General features: G+C 45.5%; 22 non-coding genes across 22 annotated transcripts; 4 read left to right on the top strand and 18 right to left on the bottom strand.

Moving 5' to 3' along the window:
* Positions 1–1211: 1211 nt before the first annotated feature.
* Positions 1212–1427, bottom strand: LOC141311021 (small nucleolar RNA U3). Its single transcript, XR_012348487.1, has one exon. It is a non-coding gene; the product is annotated as a small nucleolar RNA U3 (small nucleolar RNA).
* Positions 1428–2399: 972 nt separating this feature from the next.
* Positions 2400–2540, bottom strand: LOC141311128 (U4 spliceosomal RNA). Its single transcript, XR_012348592.1, has one exon. It is a non-coding gene; the product is annotated as a U4 spliceosomal RNA (small nuclear RNA).
* Positions 2541–3032: 492 nt separating this feature from the next.
* Positions 3033–3114, top strand: trnas-gcu (transfer RNA serine (anticodon GCU)). The gene has a single exon. It is a non-coding gene; the product is annotated as a tRNA-Ser (tRNA).
* Positions 3115–3608: 494 nt separating this feature from the next.
* On the bottom strand, positions 3609–3748 carry LOC141311147 (U4 spliceosomal RNA). The gene has a single exon (XR_012348611.1). It is a non-coding gene; the product is annotated as a U4 spliceosomal RNA (small nuclear RNA).
* Positions 3749–4127: 379 nt separating this feature from the next.
* trnak-cuu (transfer RNA lysine (anticodon CUU)) lies at positions 4128–4200 on the bottom strand. Its single transcript has one exon. It is a non-coding gene; the product is annotated as a tRNA-Lys (tRNA).
* A 1302-nt stretch (positions 4201–5502) lies between these two features.
* Positions 5503–5718, bottom strand: LOC141311022 (small nucleolar RNA U3). Its single transcript, XR_012348488.1, has one exon. It is a non-coding gene; the product is annotated as a small nucleolar RNA U3 (small nucleolar RNA).
* Positions 5719–6690: 972 nt separating this feature from the next.
* LOC141311129 (U4 spliceosomal RNA) lies at positions 6691–6831 on the bottom strand. Its single transcript, XR_012348594.1, has one exon. It is a non-coding gene; the product is annotated as a U4 spliceosomal RNA (small nuclear RNA).
* Positions 6832–7323: 492 nt separating this feature from the next.
* Positions 7324–7405, top strand: trnas-gcu (transfer RNA serine (anticodon GCU)). Its single transcript has one exon. It is a non-coding gene; the product is annotated as a tRNA-Ser (tRNA).
* Positions 7406–7899: 494 nt separating this feature from the next.
* On the bottom strand, positions 7900–8039 carry LOC141311148 (U4 spliceosomal RNA). The gene has a single exon (XR_012348612.1). It is a non-coding gene; the product is annotated as a U4 spliceosomal RNA (small nuclear RNA).
* A 379-nt stretch (positions 8040–8418) lies between these two features.
* Positions 8419–8491, bottom strand: trnak-cuu (transfer RNA lysine (anticodon CUU)). Its single transcript has one exon. It is a non-coding gene; the product is annotated as a tRNA-Lys (tRNA).
* Positions 8492–9793: 1302 nt separating this feature from the next.
* On the bottom strand, positions 9794–10009 carry LOC141311024 (small nucleolar RNA U3). Its single transcript, XR_012348489.1, has one exon. It is a non-coding gene; the product is annotated as a small nucleolar RNA U3 (small nucleolar RNA).
* Positions 10010–10981: 972 nt separating this feature from the next.
* LOC141311130 (U4 spliceosomal RNA) lies at positions 10982–11122 on the bottom strand. Its single transcript, XR_012348595.1, has one exon. It is a non-coding gene; the product is annotated as a U4 spliceosomal RNA (small nuclear RNA).
* Positions 11123–11614: 492 nt separating this feature from the next.
* On the top strand, positions 11615–11696 carry trnas-gcu (transfer RNA serine (anticodon GCU)). Its single transcript has one exon. It is a non-coding gene; the product is annotated as a tRNA-Ser (tRNA).
* Positions 11697–12190: 494 nt separating this feature from the next.
* LOC141311149 (U4 spliceosomal RNA) lies at positions 12191–12330 on the bottom strand. Its single transcript, XR_012348613.1, has one exon. It is a non-coding gene; the product is annotated as a U4 spliceosomal RNA (small nuclear RNA).
* Positions 12331–12709: 379 nt separating this feature from the next.
* On the bottom strand, positions 12710–12782 carry trnak-cuu (transfer RNA lysine (anticodon CUU)). Its single transcript has one exon. It is a non-coding gene; the product is annotated as a tRNA-Lys (tRNA).
* Positions 12783–14085: 1303 nt separating this feature from the next.
* On the bottom strand, positions 14086–14301 carry LOC141311025 (small nucleolar RNA U3). The gene has a single exon (XR_012348490.1). It is a non-coding gene; the product is annotated as a small nucleolar RNA U3 (small nucleolar RNA).
* Positions 14302–15273: 972 nt separating this feature from the next.
* LOC141311132 (U4 spliceosomal RNA) lies at positions 15274–15414 on the bottom strand. Its single transcript, XR_012348597.1, has one exon. It is a non-coding gene; the product is annotated as a U4 spliceosomal RNA (small nuclear RNA).
* A 492-nt stretch (positions 15415–15906) lies between these two features.
* On the top strand, positions 15907–15988 carry trnas-gcu (transfer RNA serine (anticodon GCU)). The gene has a single exon. It is a non-coding gene; the product is annotated as a tRNA-Ser (tRNA).
* Positions 15989–16482: 494 nt separating this feature from the next.
* Positions 16483–16622, bottom strand: LOC141311150 (U4 spliceosomal RNA). The gene has a single exon (XR_012348614.1). It is a non-coding gene; the product is annotated as a U4 spliceosomal RNA (small nuclear RNA).
* A 379-nt stretch (positions 16623–17001) lies between these two features.
* Positions 17002–17074, bottom strand: trnak-cuu (transfer RNA lysine (anticodon CUU)). Its single transcript has one exon. It is a non-coding gene; the product is annotated as a tRNA-Lys (tRNA).
* A 1301-nt stretch (positions 17075–18375) lies between these two features.
* LOC141311026 (small nucleolar RNA U3) lies at positions 18376–18591 on the bottom strand. The gene has a single exon (XR_012348491.1). It is a non-coding gene; the product is annotated as a small nucleolar RNA U3 (small nucleolar RNA).
* Positions 18592–19563: 972 nt separating this feature from the next.
* LOC141311092 (U4 spliceosomal RNA) lies at positions 19564–19704 on the bottom strand. The gene has a single exon (XR_012348556.1). It is a non-coding gene; the product is annotated as a U4 spliceosomal RNA (small nuclear RNA).
* Between the last annotated feature and the right edge of the window lie 232 nt (positions 19705–19936).

A 19936-nucleotide genomic window follows, 5' to 3' on the forward strand; every position in this document is an offset into this window, starting at 1 on the left:
GTCGAGCCGTCCCGTGGGTAGGGCTTAGAGCAGGCTTAGAGTTTTCTTCTGTCAGTTTTGACCCAATCTGTTTTTGGGAAGCGCAGTTTGACCCAGCAGTGCAGGCAAACAACATGTTCTGTCTTGCCGCGTGAAGGCGGTTCAATGCTTTGGGCAGCGTATGGTTGAGATGTGATTTTCCACCAATTTGGGGCACCTTTCTTATGGAAATCAAGGATAAATCTATATAAGGATAAGGATAAATCTTCTATTTTTCGGTGGTCTTTTGAGAACACTAGATTTATATGTCAATTCCAACATAACACCGACTGTTACGCAACAGTCCCGGGATCGTTAATAGTTACGCCTCCAACATTTGCATCGCCCAATCATCGGTAACGTCAGTACATCAGTAAAACAAGGCAAGCCACTGAAGGGACACGGTTAGCTTAATGCTAGCACTAGCCTGTTACATTGCAGTACAAAAGATATCACTTACCACATAAACAGAGAGATGACTGTGCTGATGATGGTGAATGATGGAGAAATAACTGCGCTGATGATGGCGAATGATTTACAGATCCAGAGTATCACCGAGAAGCAGCTGAACTTGTGTGGTAAGAAGAGCTCCGTCTGCATTATAACTTTACACAGAGCACATGGATCACAGTAATGAGACTAAAATGTCTGCGATTCAAAACGGCAGATTCAACAAACCACATATTAAAAGCAGCTAGAGCTCCTAATTAAATATATATTTTTTATCAATGTGCCAGCTATAGAGATGAGCAGCTCTGTGAAACAGCCAATCGGAGCAGAGCTCATTAATATTCATGAAGCTTCCAAAAAAGGCAATAACAGAGCATTTCATTCTAGGGACAAATCCTAGGGTTGTAAATGGTCCTGTAAAACCGTTTCTGGAGATTGTTTGCCCTTTCCTATGCCATATACCTTCTATGTAGATATCAAAGAACAAATTAAAATATTCTCTCAATGCATTTTATGGCAACTTTAAGTTGATAGAACCAGCTGACATCTTATCCTGACATTCTGAATCTCAAGGATGGTGACACCCACCAACAAAAATGTAAAAAAAAAAAAAAAAAAAGTAGTTTCATCAGATATACACCAATTATGAGCTAAACAATTAATTACAAACAGAATCATATCCGATGTTCAATCGATCGCAACTACTCACAAGATTTTTAATCTGATATTTACAATTTTCAAAGACCACTCTGATCATACTCTCTTCTTCTATGCGGCATAAGTGCCACACAGAACGTTCATCAATGGTGTGGAGCATATGAAATAACCAATTACTCCACACCCGATTCACGCTCAGAAAAGTGTATCAAAGCTCATCATCGTAGTTTGGGAGACACTACACTTTTGAAACACATTTCCTAGTTAAAAACTATAGAAATGATCCCTGAAAGTATAATCTTGACCTCCATTTTGCAAAACCAGCTTAGGCGACTTCTGACACTTTGAGTCTCAGAGATGGTGACAACCTAACAACAGAGATGAGAAAAGTTACATCTGAAACATCATTAGAGTCCTAAATTTTTTTTTGCAATTTTAGTCGGATGCAGTTTTCATCGGCCCCCAAATTACACAGGCGAAACTGAGGCTCTCGCGTTGTGCGAGACTGTCAACCCGTCCCGTGGGTAGGGCTTAAAGCAGGCTTAGAGATTTCTTCTGTCAGTTTTGACCCAATCTGTTTTTGGGAAGCGCAGTTTGACCCAGCAGTGCGGGCCAACAACATGTTCTGTTTTGCCGCGTGAAGGCGGTTCAATGCTTTGGACAGCGTATGGTTGAGTTGTGATTTTCCACCAATTTGGGGCACCTTTCTTATGGAAATCAAGGATGATTTCAAGGGAAATGGCAAACTGGTGTAGCGTTTGGCTAATAAGCTAAAGCTACAAAGGATGTACCGGTGCCCCGTCGTCCGAGCAGAATCCACATTCGGCCGTAATCGGAGGTTACTACTAACGTTCGATTGTGTCTCATAGGGAGTTTGGCGCAGGGCCTCAGTGGAAAACAGGCCCTCGGCGGCTGAAAGAAAAGACGAAGAATGCAGCCACATGCACATGAATCAGGAGTGTTAAATAAAGAAACCCTGCAAGATGACGAGGTGGTCCAGTGGTTAAGGCGGTGGAAGGCTAATACATTGTGCTCGACACGCATTGGAAGCTTTAGCGCCACTGAGAGCCCACCGGACCAGACAGGACCAACCTGTTTACGATGGGTAACGGTGATCTGTAATTGCGCGGCAGTTTAACGATACCTGTCTTGAGAACATATTGAAAAAACAACAAGCCCTCTGGCTCTGGCGCTCTATCATCAGTAGACAGCTTTTTGGCGAGGAAAAAAAAACCTAAACGAAACAAGGCTATATTTCTCAACAAAACTCTAAGCCTCCAGAGAGGCTAGCAAAAATCGCCAAAGCTAACTGTATTTCAAGTCATCCTGGTGGGGTATTGGGTAAAGTTTTCAACCAGCAATGATCGCGCCTCGGATAAACCTTATAGGCTACAATATTGCCTCTGCGAAAGAATGCCAGCGACGGTCGTGACCTTTTCGTGCACCTACGTGGATGTGAACCGACAAGGTGGCAGCAAGCTTTAAACATGACGCACAAACAGTCTCCTGGCACGGGTTGCTGCACCGTGTTTCCACGGAACAGATTAGAGGTGTGTAAAAGACGGCTCATTCACTATTCCCTCTGTGCTCAAAACAGCCTGCTGAAAGCACGGCAGCAGCAGCTGAAAAGGTCCGCAGCATGGCCTGTCTCGGTCAGCAAGGGGACGGGGTGGCCGAGTGGTTAAAGCGATGGACTGCTAATCCATTGTGCTCTGTGCAATGGTTGGAATCCCATTCTTGTCGTTCGGTTCCTTTAGCACTGGACCTTAATCCAGGTCCTGGGGACCCCATGCTAAACTTTTTGTGTGTCCTCCTTATCTAACACACTCAGTTCAGTTCTTAGAGTTCTCTACTAATGAACTGATGATCTGAATCAGGAGTGCTAAATAAAAAATGCCACGTAAAATGACGAGGTGGCCGAGTGGTTAAGGCGATGGACTGCTAATCCATTGTGCTCTGCACGCGTGGGTTCGAATCCCATCCTCGTCGTTCGGCTCCTTTAGCAGTAGTCCGGGGACCCCACTCTGCACTTTTTGAGTGTCCTCCTTATCTGACACACTCAGTTCAGTTCACTGAGTGCTCTACTAATGAGCTGATGGTCTGAATCGGGAGTGTTAAATAAAAGGACCGCGGAAAGTGACGAGGTGGTCGAGTGGTTAAGGCGATGCAAGGCTAATCCGTTGTGCTGGGCACACCTTGGTTTGTGTGGGTTTGAATCCCATCCTCTTCATTTGATGATTTAGCACCACTGAGAGCCCACCGGAACAGACAGGCCCAACCTGTTTACGATGGGTAGCGGTGAGCTGTAATTGTGCTGTACTTTAATGATACCTGCAGCAAAGTCTTGAGAACATATTGACAAAACAACAAATCTTCTGGCTCCGGCACGCTATGATCTGTAGACACCTCTTTGACGAGGACCAACAACCAGCCACTCCAACAAAAGGAAACAAAACGAAGCAAAACTATCTTTTTCAAGAAGCGTCCAGAGAGACCGGCAAAAACTGTCGAAGCTGACTGTATTTCAAATCATCCCGATGGGATATCGGGGAAAGTTTTCAACCAGCAATGATCACACCTCAGATAAACCACACAAGCTACAACATTGCCTCTGCGATAGAATACCGGTGACGGTCGTGACCTTTTCGTGGACCTACGTGGATGTGAACCGACAAGGTGGTAGCAAGCTGGATGGGCCCCAGAGACAGATCATCAGTGAAGACCTCTTCACCTAGACGGCCATCGACGCAAGACTGTGAAAACCAGATCCTCTCCAATCTGACACTGTGGCAACATGGAACTTTTGCATCTACATTAATATTAGTCTGTTTATTCTTATTCTGAGGTCACCGTAGCCGCCAGATCCATTCTGTATTCCGATCAGATGGTCACTGCAGTCCCCCGGATCCAGTTCCGGAGCTCGCAAAATCCACTTAGCCTGTGCAGCGAATGGGCACGCTGGAGCCCGCCACCCTGTTGGGAAGAAAGAGAGCCAACAGAGGCGCCCAACGTGGGGCTCGAACCCACGACCCTGAGATTAAGAGTCTCATGCTCTACCGACTGAGCTAGCCGGGCTGGTTGTGGCTTCCTTCACCGGGTCGGAGGCAGTTTTCATCGGCTCCCAAATGACACAGGCGAAACGGAGGCTCTCGCGTTGTGCGAGACTGTCGAGCCGTCCCGTGGGTAGGGCTTAGAGCAGGCTTAGAGTTTTCTTCTGTCAGTTTTGACCCAATCTGTTTTTGGGAAGCGCAGTTTGACCCAGCAGTGCAGGCAAACAACATGTTCTGTCTTGCCGCGTGAAGGCGGTTCAATGCTTTGGGCAGCGTATGGTTGAGATGTGATTTTCCACCAATTTGGGGCACCTTTCTTATGGAAATCAAGGATAAATCTATATAAGGATAAGGATAAATCTTCTATTTTTCGGTGGTCTTTTGAGAACACTAGATTTATATGTCAATTCCAACATAACACCGACTGTTACGCAACAGTCCCGGGATCGTTAATAGTTACGCCTCCAACATTTGCATCGCCCAATCATCGGTAACGTCAGTACATCAGTAAAACAAGGCAAGCCACTGAAGGGACACGGTTAGCTTAATGCTAGCACTAGCCTGTTACATTGCAGTACAAAAGATATCACTTACCACATAAACAGAGAGATGACTGTGCTGATGATGGTGAATGATGGAGAAATAACTGCGCTGATGATGGCGAATGATTTACAGATCCAGAGTATCACCGAGAAGCAGCTGAACTTGTGTGGTAAGAAGAGCTCCGTCTGCATTATAACTTTACACAGAGCACATGGATCACAGTAATGAGACTAAAATGTCTGCGATTCAAAACGGCAGATTCAACAAACCACATATTAAAAGCAGCTAGAGCTCCTAATTAAATATATATTTTTTATCAATGTGCCAGCTATAGAGATGAGCAGCTCTGTGAAACAGCCAATCGGAGCAGAGCTCATTAATATTCATGAAGCTTCCAAAAAAGGCAATAACAGAGCATTTCATTCTAGGGACAAATCCTAGGGTTGTAAATGGTCCTGTAAAACCGTTTCTGGAGATTGTTTGCCCTTTCCTATGCCATATACCTTCTATGTAGATATCAAAGAACAAATTAAAATATTCTCTCAATGCATTTTATGGCAACTTTAAGTTGATAGAACCAGCTGACATCTTATCCTGACATTCTGAATCTCAAGGATGGTGACACCCACCAACAAAAATGTAAAAAAAAAAAAAAAAAAAGTAGTTTCATCAGATATACACCAATTATGAGCTAAACAATTAATTACAAACAGAATCATATCCGATGTTCAATCGATCGCAACTACTCACAAGATTTTTAATCTGATATTTACAATTTTCAAAGACCACTCTGATCATACTCTCTTCTTCTATGCGGCATAAGTGCCACACAGAACGTTCATCAATGGTGTGGAGCATATGAAATAACCAATTACTCCACACCCGATTCACGCTCAGAAAAGTGTATCAAAGCTCATCATCGTAGTTTGGGAGACACTACACTTTTGAAACACATTTCCTAGTTAAAAACTATAGAAATGATCCCTGAAAGTATAATCTTGACCTCCATTTTGCAAAACCAGCTTAGGCGACTTCTGACACTTTGAGTCTCAGAGATGGTGACAACCTAACAACAGAGATGAGAAAAGTTACATCTGAAACATCATTAGAGTCCTAAATTTTTTTTTGCAATTTTAGTCGGATGCAGTTTTCATCGGCCCCCAAATTACACAGGCGAAACTGAGGCTCTCGCGTTGTGCGAGACTGTCAACCCGTCCCGTGGGTAGGGCTTAAAGCAGGCTTAGAGATTTCTTCTGTCAGTTTTGACCCAATCTGTTTTTGGGAAGCGCAGTTTGACCCAGCAGTGCGGGCCAACAACATGTTCTGTTTTGCCGCGTGAAGGCGGTTCAATGCTTTGGACAGCGTATGGTTGAGTTGTGATTTTCCACCAATTTGGGGCACCTTTCTTATGGAAATCAAGGATGATTTCAAGGGAAATGGCAAACTGGTGTAGCGTTTGGCTAATAAGCTAAAGCTACAAAGGATGTACCGGTGCCCCGTCGTCCGAGCAGAATCCACATTCGGCCGTAATCGGAGGTTACTACTAACGTTCGATTGTGTCTCATAGGGAGTTTGGCGCAGGGCCTCAGTGGAAAACAGGCCCTCGGCGGCTGAAAGAAAAGACGAAGAATGCAGCCACATGCACATGAATCAGGAGTGTTAAATAAAGAAACCCTGCAAGATGACGAGGTGGTCCAGTGGTTAAGGCGGTGGAAGGCTAATACATTGTGCTCGACACGCATTGGAAGCTTTAGCGCCACTGAGAGCCCACCGGACCAGACAGGACCAACCTGTTTACGATGGGTAACGGTGATCTGTAATTGCGCGGCAGTTTAACGATACCTGTCTTGAGAACATATTGAAAAAACAACAAGCCCTCTGGCTCTGGCGCTCTATCATCAGTAGACAGCTTTTTGGCGAGGAAAAAAAAACCTAAACGAAACAAGGCTATATTTCTCAACAAAACTCTAAGCCTCCAGAGAGGCTAGCAAAAATCGCCAAAGCTAACTGTATTTCAAGTCATCCTGGTGGGGTATTGGGTAAAGTTTTCAACCAGCAATGATCGCGCCTCGGATAAACCTTATAGGCTACAATATTGCCTCTGCGAAAGAATGCCAGCGACGGTCGTGACCTTTTCGTGCACCTACGTGGATGTGAACCGACAAGGTGGCAGCAAGCTTTAAACATGACGCACAAACAGTCTCCTGGCACGGGTTGCTGCACCGTGTTTCCACGGAACAGATTAGAGGTGTGTAAAAGACGGCTCATTCACTATTCCCTCTGTGCTCAAAACAGCCTGCTGAAAGCACGGCAGCAGCAGCTGAAAAGGTCCGCAGCATGGCCTGTCTCGGTCAGCAAGGGGACGGGGTGGCCGAGTGGTTAAAGCGATGGACTGCTAATCCATTGTGCTCTGTGCAATGGTTGGAATCCCATTCTTGTCGTTCGGTTCCTTTAGCACTGGACCTTAATCCAGGTCCTGGGGACCCCATGCTAAACTTTTTGTGTGTCCTCCTTATCTAACACACTCAGTTCAGTTCTTAGAGTTCTCTACTAATGAACTGATGATCTGAATCAGGAGTGCTAAATAAAAAATGCCACGTAAAATGACGAGGTGGCCGAGTGGTTAAGGCGATGGACTGCTAATCCATTGTGCTCTGCACGCGTGGGTTCGAATCCCATCCTCGTCGTTCGGCTCCTTTAGCAGTAGTCCGGGGACCCCACTCTGCACTTTTTGAGTGTCCTCCTTATCTGACACACTCAGTTCAGTTCACTGAGTGCTCTACTAATGAGCTGATGGTCTGAATCGGGAGTGTTAAATAAAAGGACCGCGGAAAGTGACGAGGTGGTCGAGTGGTTAAGGCGATGCAAGGCTAATCCGTTGTGCTGGGCACACCTTGGTTTGTGTGGGTTTGAATCCCATCCTCTTCATTTGATGATTTAGCACCACTGAGAGCCCACCGGAACAGACAGGCCCAACCTGTTTACGATGGGTAGCGGTGAGCTGTAATTGTGCTGTACTTTAATGATACCTGCAGCAAAGTCTTGAGAACATATTGACAAAACAACAAATCTTCTGGCTCCGGCACGCTATGATCTGTAGACACCTCTTTGACGAGGACCAACAACCAGCCACTCCAACAAAAGGAAACAAAACGAAGCAAAACTATCTTTTTCAAGAAGCGTCCAGAGAGACCGGCAAAAACTGTCGAAGCTGACTGTATTTCAAATCATCCCGATGGGATATCGGGGAAAGTTTTCAACCAGCAATGATCACACCTCAGATAAACCACACAAGCTACAACATTGCCTCTGCGATAGAATACCGGTGACGGTCGTGACCTTTTCGTGGACCTATGTGGATGTGAACCGACAAGGTGGTAGCAAGCTGGATGGGCCCCAGAGACAGATCATCAGTGAAGACCTCTTCACCTAGACGGCCATCGACGCAAGACTGTGAAAACCAGATCCTCTCCAATCTGACACTGTGGCAACATGGAACTTTTGCATCTACATTAATATTAGTCTGTTTCTTCTTATTCTGAGGTCACCGTAGCCGCCAGATCCATTCTGTATTCCGATCAGATGGTCACTGCAGTCCCCCGGATCCAGTTCCGGAGCTCGCAAAATCCACTTAGCCTGTGCAGCGAATGGGCACGCTGGAGCCCGCCACCCTGTTGGGAAGAAAGAGAGCCAACAGAGGCGCCCAACGTGGGGCTCGAACCCACGACCCTGAGATTAAGAGTCTCATGCTCTACCGACTGAGCTAGCCGGGCTGGTTGTGGCTTCCTTCACCGGGTCGGAGGCAGTTTTCATCGGCTCCCAAATGACACAGGCGAAACGGAGGCTCTCGCGTTGTGCGAGACTGTCGAGCCGTCCCGTGGGTAGGGCTTAGAGCAGGCTTAGAGTTTTCTTCTGTCAGTTTTGACCCAATCTGTTTTTGGGAAGCGCAGTTTGACCCAGCAGTGCAGGCAAACAACATGTTCTGTCTTGCCGCGTGAAGGCGGTTCAATGCTTTGGGCAGCGTATGGTTGAGATGTGATTTTCCACCAATTTGGGGCACCTTTCTTATGGAAATCAAGGATAAATCTATATAAGGATAAGGATAAATCTTCTATTTTTCGGTGGTCTTTTGAGAACACTAGATTTATATGTCAATTCCAACATAACACCGACTGTTACGCAACAGTCCCGGGATCGTTAATAGTTACGCCTCCAACATTTGCATCGCCCAATCATCGGTAACGTCAGTACATCAGTAAAACAAGGCAAGCCACTGAAGGGACACGGTTAGCTTAATGCTAGCACTAGCCTGTTACATTGCAGTACAAAAGATATCACTTACCACATAAACAGAGAGATGACTGTGCTGATGATGGTGAATGATGGAGAAATAACTGCGCTGATGATGGCGAATGATTTACAGATCCAGAGTATCACCGAGAAGCAGCTGAACTTGTGTGGTAAGAAGAGCTCCGTCTGCATTATAACTTTACACAGAGCACATGGATCACAGTAATGAGACTAAAATGTCTGCGATTCAAAACGGCAGATTCAACAAACCACATATTAAAAGCAGCTAGAGCTCCTAATTAAATATATATTTTTTATCAATGTGCCAGCTATAGAGATGAGCAGCTCTGTGAAACAGCCAATCGGAGCAGAGCTCATTAATATTCATGAAGCTTCCAAAAAAGGCAATAACAGAGCATTTCATTCTAGGGACAAATCCTAGGGTTGTAAATGGTCCTGTAAAACCGTTTCTGGAGATTGTTTGCCCTTTCCTATGCCATATACCTTCTATGTAGATATCAAAGAACAAATTAAAATATTCTCTCAATGCATTTTATGGCAACTTTAAGTTGATAGAACCAGCTGACATCTTATCCTGACATTCTGAATCTCAAGGATGGTGACACCCACCAACAAAAATGTAAAAAAAAAAAAAAAAAAAGTAGTTTCATCAGATATACACCAATTATGAGCTAAACAATTAATTACAAACAGAATCATATCCGATGTTCAATCGATCGCAACTACTCACAAGATTTTTAATCTGATATTTACAATTTTCAAAGACCACTCTGATCATACTCTCTTCTTCTATGCGGCATAAGTGCCACACAGAACGTTCATCAATGGTGTGGAGCATATGAAATAACCAATTACTCCACACCCGATTCACGCTCAGAAAAGTGTATCAAAGCTCATCATCGTAGTTTGGGAGACACTACACTTTTGAAACACATTTCCTAGTTAAAAACTATAGAAATGATCCCTGAAAGTATAATCTTGACCTCCATTTTGCAAAACCAGCTTAGGCGACTTCTGACACTTTGAGTCTCAGAGATGGTGACAACCTAACAACAGAGATGAGAAAAGTTACATCTGAAACATCATTAGAGTCCTAAATTTTTTTTTGCAATTTTAGTCGGATGCAGTTTTCATCGGCCCCCAAATTACACAGGCGAAACTGAGGCTCTCGCGTTGTGCGAGACTGTCAACCCGTCCCGTGGGTAGGGCTTAAAGCAGGCTTAGAGATTTCTTCTGTCAGTTTTGACCCAATCTGTTTTTGGGAAGCGCAGTTTGACCCAGCAGTGCGGGCCAACAACATGTTCTGTTTTGCCGCGTGAAGGCGGTTCAATGCTTTGGACAGCGTATGGTTGAGTTGTGATTTTCCACCAATTTGGGGCACCTTTCTTATGGAAATCAAGGATGATTTCAAGGGAAATGGCAAACTGGTGTAGCGTTTGGCTAATAAGCTAAAGCTACAAAGGATGTACCGGTGCCCCGTCGTCCGAGCAGAATCCACATTCGGCCGTAATCGGAGGTTACTACTAACGTTCGATTGTGTCTCATAGGGAGTTTGGCGCAGGGCCTCAGTGGAAAACAGGCCCTCGGCGGCTGAAAGAAAAGACGAAGAATGCAGCCACATGCACATGAATCAGGAGTGTTAAATAAAGAAACCCCGCAAGATGACGAGGTGGTCCAGTGGTTAAGGCGGTGGAAGGCTAATACATTGTGCTCGACACGCATTGGAAGCTTTAGCGCCACTGAGAGCCCACCGGACCAGACAGGACCAACCTGTTTACGATGGGTAACGGTGATCTGTAATTGCGCGGCAGTTTAACGATACCTGTCTTGAGAACATATTGAAAAAACAACAAGCCCTCTGGCTCTGGCGCTCTATCATCAGTAGACAGCTTTTTGGCGAGGAAAAAAAAACCTAAACAAAACAAGGCTATATTTCTCAACAAAACTCTAAGCCTCCAGAGAGGCTAGCAAAAATCGCCAAAGCTAACTGTATTTCAAGTCATCCTGGTGGGGTATTGGGTAAAGTTTTCAACCAGCAATGATCGCGCCTCGGATAAACCTTATAGGCTACAATATTGCCTCTGCGAAAGAATGCCAGCGACGGTCGTGACCTTTTCGTGCACCTACGTGGATGTGAACCGACAAGGTGGCAGCAAGCTTTAAACATGACGCACAAACAGTCTCCTGGCACGGGTTGCTGCACCGTGTTTCCACGGAACAGATTAGAGGTGTGTAAAAGACGGCTCATTCACTATTCCCTCTGTGCTCAAAACAGCCTGCTGAAAGCACGGCAGCAGCAGCTGAAAAGGTCCGCAGCATGGCCTGTCTCGGTCAGCAAGGGGACGGGGTGGCCGAGTGGTTAAAGCGATGGACTGCTAATCCATTGTGCTCTGTGCAATGGTTGGAATCCCATTCTTGTCGTTCGGTTCCTTTAGCACTGGACCTTAATCCAGGTCCTGGGGACCCCATGCTAAACTTTTTGTGTGTCCTCCTTATCTAACACACTCAGTTCAGTTCTTAGAGTTCTCTACTAATGAACTGATGATCTGAATCAGGAGTGCTAAATAAAAAATGCCACGTAAAATGACGAGGTGGCCGAGTGGTTAAGGCGATGGACTGCTAATCCATTGTGCTCTGCACGCGTGGGTTCGAATCCCATCCTCGTCGTTCGGCTCCTTTAGCAGTAGTCCGGGGACCCCACTCTGCACTTTTTGAGTGTCCTCCTTATCTGACACACTCAGTTCAGTTCACTGAGTGCTCTACTAATGAGCTGATGGTCTGAATCGGGAGTGTTAAATAAAAGGACCGCGGAAAGTGACGAGGTGGTCGAGTGGTTAAGGCGATGCAAGGCTAATCCGTTGTGCTGGGCACACCTTGGTTTGTGTGGGTTTGAATCCCATCCTCTTCATTTGATGATTTAGCACCACTGAGAGCCCACCGGAACAGACAGGCCCAACCTGTTTACGATGGGTAGCGGTGAGCTGTAATTGTGCTGTACTTTAATGATACCTGCAGCAAAGTCTTGAGAACATATTGACAAAACAACAAATCTTCTGGCTCCGGCACGCTATGATCTGTAGACACCTCTTTGACGAGGACCAACAACCAGCCACTCCAACAAAAGGAAACAAAACGAAGCAAAACTATCTTTTTCAAGAAGCGTCCAGAGAGACCGGCAAAAACTGTCGAAGCTGACTGTATTTCAAATCATCCCGATGGGATATCGGGGAAAGTTTTCAACCAGCAATGATCACACCTCAGATAAACCACACAAGCTACAACATTGCCTCTGCGATAGAATACCGGTGACGGTCGTGACCTTTTCGTGGACCTATGTGGATGTGAACCGACAAGGTGGTAGCAAGCTGGATGGGCCCCAGAGACAGATCATCAGTGAAGACCTCTTCACCTAGACGGCCATCGACGCAAGACTGTGAAAACCAGATCCTCTCCAATCTGACACTGTGGCAACATGGAACTTTTGCATCTACATTAATATTAGTCTGTTTCTTCTTATTCTGAGGTCACCGTAGCCGCCAGATCCATTCTGTATTCCGATCAGATGGTCACTGCAGTCCCCCGGATCCAGTTCCGGAGCTCGCAAAATCCACTTAGCCTGTGCAGCGAATGGGCACGCTGGAGCCCGCCACCCTGTTGGGAAGAAAGAGAGCCAACAGAGGCGCCCAACGTGGGGCTCGAACCCACGACCCTGAGATTAAGAGTCTCATGCTCTACCGACTGAGCTAGCCGGGCTGGTTGTGGCTTCCTTCACCGGGTCGGAGGCAGTTTTCATCGGCTCCCAAATGACACAGGCGAAACGGAGGCTCTCGCGTTGTGCGAGACTGTCGAGCCGTCCCGTGGGTAGGGCTTAGAGCAGGCTTAGAGTTTTCTTCTGTCAGTTTTGACCCAATCTGTTTTTGGGAAGCGCAGTTTGACCCAGCAGTGCAGGCAAACAACATGTTCTGTCTTGCCGCGTGAAGGCGGTTCAATGCTTTGGGCAGCGTATGGTTGAGATGTGATTTTCCACCAATTTGGGGCACCTTTCTTATGGAAATCAAGGATAAATCTATATAAGGATAAGGATAAATCTTCTATTTTTCGGTGGTCTTTTGAGAACACTAGATTTATATGTCAATTCCAACATAACACCGACTGTTACGCAACAGTCCCGGGATCGTTAATAGTTACGCCTCCAACATTTGCATCGCCCAATCATCGGTAACGTCAGTACATCAGTAAAACAAGGCAAGCCACTGAAGGGACACGGTTAGCTTAATGCTAGCACTAGCCTGTTACATTGCAGTACAAAAGATATCACTTACCACATAAACAGAGAGATGACTGTGCTGATGATGGTGAATGATGGAGAAATAACTGCGCTGATGATGGCGAATGATTTACAGATCCAGAGTATCACCGAGAAGCAGCTGAACTTGTGTGGTAAGAAGAGCTCCGTCTGCATTATAACTTTACACAGAGCACATGGATCACAGTAATGAGACTAAAATGTCTGCGATTCAAAACGGCAGATTCAACAAACCACATATTAAAAGCAGCTAGAGCTCCTAATTAAATATATATTTTTTATCAATGTGCCAGCTATAGAGATGAGCAGCTCTGTGAAACAGCCAATCGGAGCAGAGCTCATTAATATTCATGAAGCTTCCAAAAAAGGCAATAACAGAGCATTTCATTCTAGGGACAAATCCTAGGGTTGTAAATGGTCCTGTAAAACCGTTTCTGGAGATTGTTTGCCCTTTCCTATGCCATATACCTTCTATGTAGATATCAAAGAACAAATTAAAATATTCTCTCAATGCATTTTATGGCAACTTTAAGTTGATAGAACCAGCTGACATCTTATCCTGACATTCTGAATCTCAAGGATGGTGACACCCACCAACAAAAATGTAAAAAAAAAAAAAAAAAAAAGTAGTTTCATCAGATATACACCAATTATGAGCTAAACAATTAATTACAAACAGAATCATATCCGATGTTCAATCGATCGCAACTACTCACAAGATTTTTAATCTGATATTTACAATTTTCAAAGACCACTCTGATCATACTCTCTTCTTCTATGCGGCATAAGTGCCACACAGAACGTTCATCAATGGTGTGGAGCATATGAAATAACCAATTACTCCACACCCGATTCACGCTCAGAAAAGTGTATCAAAGCTCATCATCGTAGTTTGGGAGACACTACACTTTTGAAACACATTTCCTAGTTAAAAACTATAGAAATGATCCCTGAAAGTATAATCTTGACCTCCATTTTGCAAAACCAGCTTAGGCGACTTCTGACACTTTGAGTCTCAGAGATGGTGACAACCTAACAACAGAGATGAGAAAAGTTACATCTGAAACATCATTAGAGTCCTAAATTTTTTTTTGCAATTTTAGTCGGATGCAGTTTTCATCGGCCCCCAAATTACACAGGCGAAACTGAGGCTCTCGCGTTGTGCGAGACTGTCAACCCGTCCCGTGGGTAGGGCTTAAAGCAGGCTTAGAGATTTCTTCTGTCAGTTTTGACCCAATCTGTTTTTGGGAAGCGCAGTTTGACCCAGCAGTGCGGGCCAACAACATGTTCTGTTTTGCCGCGTGAAGGCGGTTCAATGCTTTGGACAGCGTATGGTTGAGTTGTGATTTTCCACCAATTTGGGGCACCTTTCTTATGGAAATCAAGGATGATTTCAAGGGAAATGGCAAACTGGTGTAGCGTTTGGCTAATAAGCTAAAGCTACAAAGGATGTACCGGTGCCCCGTCGTCCGAGCAGAATCCACATTCGGCCGTAATCGGAGGTTACTACTAACGTTCGATTGTGTCTCATAGGGAGTTTGGCGCAGGGCCTCAGTGGAAAACAGGCCCTCGGCGGCTGAAAGAAAAGACGAAGAATGCAGCCACATGCACATGAATCAGGAGTGTTAAATAAAGAAACCCTGCAAGATGACGAGGTGGTCCAGTGGTTAAGGCGGTGGAAGGCTAATACATTGTGCTCGACACGCATTGGAAGCTTTAGCGCCACTGAGAGCCCACCGGACCAGACAGGACCAACCTGTTTACGATGGGTAACGGTGATCTGTAATTGCGCGGCAGTTTAACGATACCTGTCTTGAGAACATATTGAAAAAACAACAAGCCCTCTGGCTCTGGCGCTCTATCATCAGTAGACAGCTTTTTGGCGAGTAAAAAAAAACCTAAACGAAACAAGGCTATATTTCTCAACAAAACTCTAAGCCTCCAGAGAGGCTAGCAAAAATCGCCAAAGCTAACTGTATTTCAAGTCATCCTGGTGGGGTATTGGGTAAAGTTTTCAACCAGCAATGATCGCGCCTCGGATAAACCTTATAGGCTACAATATTGCCTCTGCGAAAGAATGCCAGCGACGGTCGTGACCTTTTCGTGCACCTACGTGGATGTGAACCGACAAGGTGGCAGCAAGCTTTAAACATGACGCACAAACAGTCTCCTGGCACGGGTTGCTGCACCGTGTTTCCACGGAACAGATTAGAGGTGTGTAAAAGACGGCTCATTCACTATTCCCTCTGTGCTCAAAACAGCCTGCTGAAAGCACGGCAGCAGCAGCTGAAAAGGTCCGCAGCATGGCCTGTCTCGGTCAGCAAGGGGACGGGGTGGCCGAGTGGTTAAAGCGATGGACTGCTAATCCATTGTGCTCTGTGCAATGGTTGGAATCCCATTCTTGTCGTTCGGTTCCTTTAGCACTGGACCTTAATCCAGGTCCTGGGGACCCCATGCTAAACTTTTTGTGTGTCCTCCTTATCTAACACACTCAGTTCAGTTCTTAGAGTTCTCTACTAATGAACTGATGATCTGAATCAGGAGTGCTAAATAAAAAATGCCACGTAAAATGACGAGGTGGCCGAGTGGTTAAGGCGATGGACTGCTAATCCATTGTGCTCTGCACGCGTGGGTTCGAATCCCATCCTCGTCGTTCGGCTCCTTTAGCAGTAGTCCGGGGACCCCACTCTGCACTTTTTGAGTGTCCTCCTTATCTGACACACTCAGTTCAGTTCACTGAGTGCTCTACTAATGAGCTGATGGTCTGAATCGGGAGTGTTAAATAAAAGGACCGCGGAAAGTGACGAGGTGGTCGAGTGGTTAAGGCGATGCAAGGCTAATCCGTTGTGCTGGGCACACCTTGGTTTGTGTGGGTTTGAATCCCATCCTCTTCATTTGATGATTTAGCACCACTGAGAGCCCACCGGAACAGACAGGCCCAACCTGTTTACGATGGGTAGCGGTGAGCTGTAATTGTGCTGTACTTTAATGATACCTGCAGCAAAGTCTTGAGAACATATTGACAAAACAACAAATCTTCTGGCTCCGGCACGCTATGATCTGTAGACACCTCTTTGACGAGGACCAACAACCAGCCACTCCAACAAAAGGAAACAAAACGAAGCAAAACTATCTTTTTCAAGAAGCGTCCAGAGAGACCGGCAAAAACTGTCGAAGCTGACTGTATTTCAAATCATCCCGATGGGATATCGGGGAAAGTTTTCAACCAGCAATGATCACACCTCAGATAAACCACACAAGCTACAACATTGCCTCTGCGATAGAATACCGGTGACGGTCGTGACCTTTTCGTGGACCTATGTGGATGTGAACCGACAAGGTGGTAGCAAGCTGGATGGGCCCCAGAGACAGATCATCAGTGAAGACCTCTTCACCTAGACGGCCATCGACGCAAGACTGTGAAAACCAGATCCTCTCCAATCTGACACTGTGGCAACATGGAACTTTTGCATCTACATTAATATTAGTCTGTTTCTTCTTATTCTGAGGTCACCGTAGCCGCCAGATCCATTCTGTATTCCGATCAGATGGTCACTGCAGTCCCCCGGATCCAGTTCCGGAGCTCGCAAAATCCACTTAGCCTGTGCAGCGAATGGGCACGCTGGAGCCCGCCACCCTGTTGGGAAGAAAGAGAGCCAACAGAGGCGCCCAACGTGGGGCTCGAACCCACGACCCTGAGATTAAGAGTCTCATGCTCTACCGACTGAGCTAGCCGGGCTGGTTGTGGCTTCCTTCACCGGGTCGGAGGCAGTTTTCATCGGCTCCCAAATGACACAGGCGAAACGGAGGCTCTCGCGTTGTGCGAGACTGTCGAGCCGTCCCGTGGGTAGGGCTTAGAGCAGGCTTAGAGTTTTCTTCTGTCAGTTTTGACCCAATCTGTTTTTGGGAAGCGCAGTTTGACCCAGCAGTGCAGGCAAACAACATGTTCTGTCTTGCCGCGTGAAGGCGGTTCAATGCTTTGGGCAGCGTATGGTTGAGATGTGATTTTCCACCAATTTGGGGCACCTTTCTTATGGAAATCAAGGATAAATCTATATAAGGATAAGGATAAATCTTCTATTTTTCGGTGGTCTTTTGAGAACACTAGATTTATATGTCAATTCCAACATAACACCGACTGTTACGCAACAGTCCCGGGATCGTTAATAGTTACGCCTCCAACATTTGCATCGCCCAATCATCGGTAACGTCAGTACATCAGTAAAACAAGGCAAGCCACTGAAGGGACACGGTTAGCTTAATGCTAGCACTAGCCTGTTACATTGCAGTACAAAAGATATCACTTACCACATAAACAGAGAGATGACTGTGCTGATGATGGTGAATGATGGAGAAATAACTGCGCTGATGATGGCGAATGATTTACAGATCCAGAGTATCACCGAGAAGCAGCTGAACTTGTGTGGTAAGAAGAGCTCCGTCTGCATTATAACTTTACACAGAGCACATGGATCACAGTAATGAGACTAAAATGTCTGCGATTCAAAACGGCAGATTCAACAAACCACATATTAAAAGCAGCTAGAGCTCCTAATTAAATATATATTTTTATCAATGTGCCAGCTATAGAGATGAGCAGCTCTGTGAAACAGCCAATCGGAGCAGAGCTCATTAATATTCATGAAGCTTCCAAAAAAGGCAATAACAGAGCATTTCATTCTAGGGACAAATCCTAGGGTTGTAAATGGTCCTGTAAAACCGTTTCTGGAGATTGTTTGCCCTTTCCTATGCCATATACCTTCTATGTAGATATCAAAGAACAAATTAAAATATTCTCTCAATGCATTTTATGGCAACTTTAAGTTGATAGAACCAGCTGACATCTTATCCTGACATTCTGAATCTCAAGGATGGTGACACCCACCAACAAAAATGTAAAAAAAAAAAAAAAAAAAGTAGTTTCATCAGATATACACCAATTATGAGCAAAACAATTAATTACAAACAGAATCATATCCGATGTTCAATCGATCGCAACTACTCACAAGATTTTTAATCTGATATTTACAATTTTCAAAGACCACTCTGATCATACTCTCTTCTTCTATGCGGCATAAGTGCCACACAGAACGTTCATCAATGGTGTGGAGCATATGAAATAACCAATTACTCCACACCCGATTCACGCTCAGAAAAGTGTATCAAAGCTCATCATCGTAGTTTGGGAGACACTACACTTTTGAAACACATTTCCTAGTTAAAAACTATAGAAATGATCCCTGAAAGTATAATCTTGACCTCCATTTTGCAAAACCAGCTTAGGCGACTTCTGACACTTTGAGTCTCAGAGATGGTGACAACCTAACAACAGAGATGAGAAAAGTTACATCTGAAACATCATTAGAGTCCTAAATTTTTTTTTGCAATTTTAGTCGGATGCAGTTTTCATCGGCCCCCAAATTACACAGGCGAAACTGAGGCTCTCGCGTTGTGCGAGACTGTCAACCCGTCCCGTGGGTAGGGCTTAAAGCAGGCTTAGAGATTTCTTCTGTCAGTTTTGACCCAATCTGTTTTTGGGAAGCGCAGTTTGACCCAGCAGTGCGGGCCAACAACATGTTCTGTTTTGCCGCGTGAAGGCGGTTCAATGCTTTGGACAGCGTATGGTTGAGTTGTGATTTTCCACCAATTTGGGGCACCTTTCTTATGGAAATCAAGGATGATTTCAAGGGAAATGGCAAACTGGTGTAGCGCTTGGCTAATAAGCTAAAGCTACAAAGGATGTACCGGTGCCCCGTCGTCCGAGCAGAATCCACATTCGGCCGTAATCGGAGGTTACTACTAACGTTCGATTGTGTCTCATAGGGAGTTTGGCGCAGGGCCTCAGTGGAAAACAGGCCCTCGGCGGCTGAAAGAAAAGACGAAGAATGCAGCCACATGCACATGAATCAGGAGTGTTAAATAAAGAAACCCTGCAAGATGACGAGGTGGTCCAGTGGTTAAGGCGGTGGAAGGCTAATACATTGTGCTCGACACGCATTGGAAGCTTTAGCGCCACTGAGAGCCCACCGGACCAGACAGGACCAACCTGTTTACGATGGGTAACGGTGATCTGTAATTGCGCGGCAGTTTAACGATACCTGTCTTGAGAACATATTGAAAAAACAACAAGCCCTCTGGCTCTGGCGCTCTATCATCAGTAGACAGCTTTTTGGCGAGGAAAAAAAAACCTAAACGAAACAAGGCTATATTTCTCAACAAAACTCTAAGCCTCCAGAGAGGCTAGCAAAAATTGCCAAAGCTAACTGTATTTCAAGTCATCCTGGCGGGGTATTGGGTAAAGTTTTCAACCAGCAATGATCGCGCCTCGGATAAACCTCATAGGCTACAATATTGCCTCTGCGAAAGAATGCCAGCGACGGTCGTGACCGTCCAATCTGATACTGTGGCAACATGGAACTTTTGCATCTACATTAATATTAGTCTGTTTCTTCTTATTCTGAGGTCACCGTAGCCGCCAGATCCATTCTGTATTCCGATCAGATGGTCACTGCAGTCCCCCGGATCCAGTCCGTACCAAGAGCAGATGGTGGATCAGCACCTTCAGCCGAATGTCAGCGGATACCATGTCAACTAGATGAGC

This window comes from Garra rufa, unplaced genomic scaffold (genome assembly GCF_049309525.1).
Source record: "Garra rufa unplaced genomic scaffold, GarRuf1.0 hap1_unplaced_003, whole genome shotgun sequence".
Lineage (NCBI taxonomy): Eukaryota > Metazoa > Chordata > Actinopteri > Cypriniformes > Cyprinidae > Garra > Garra rufa.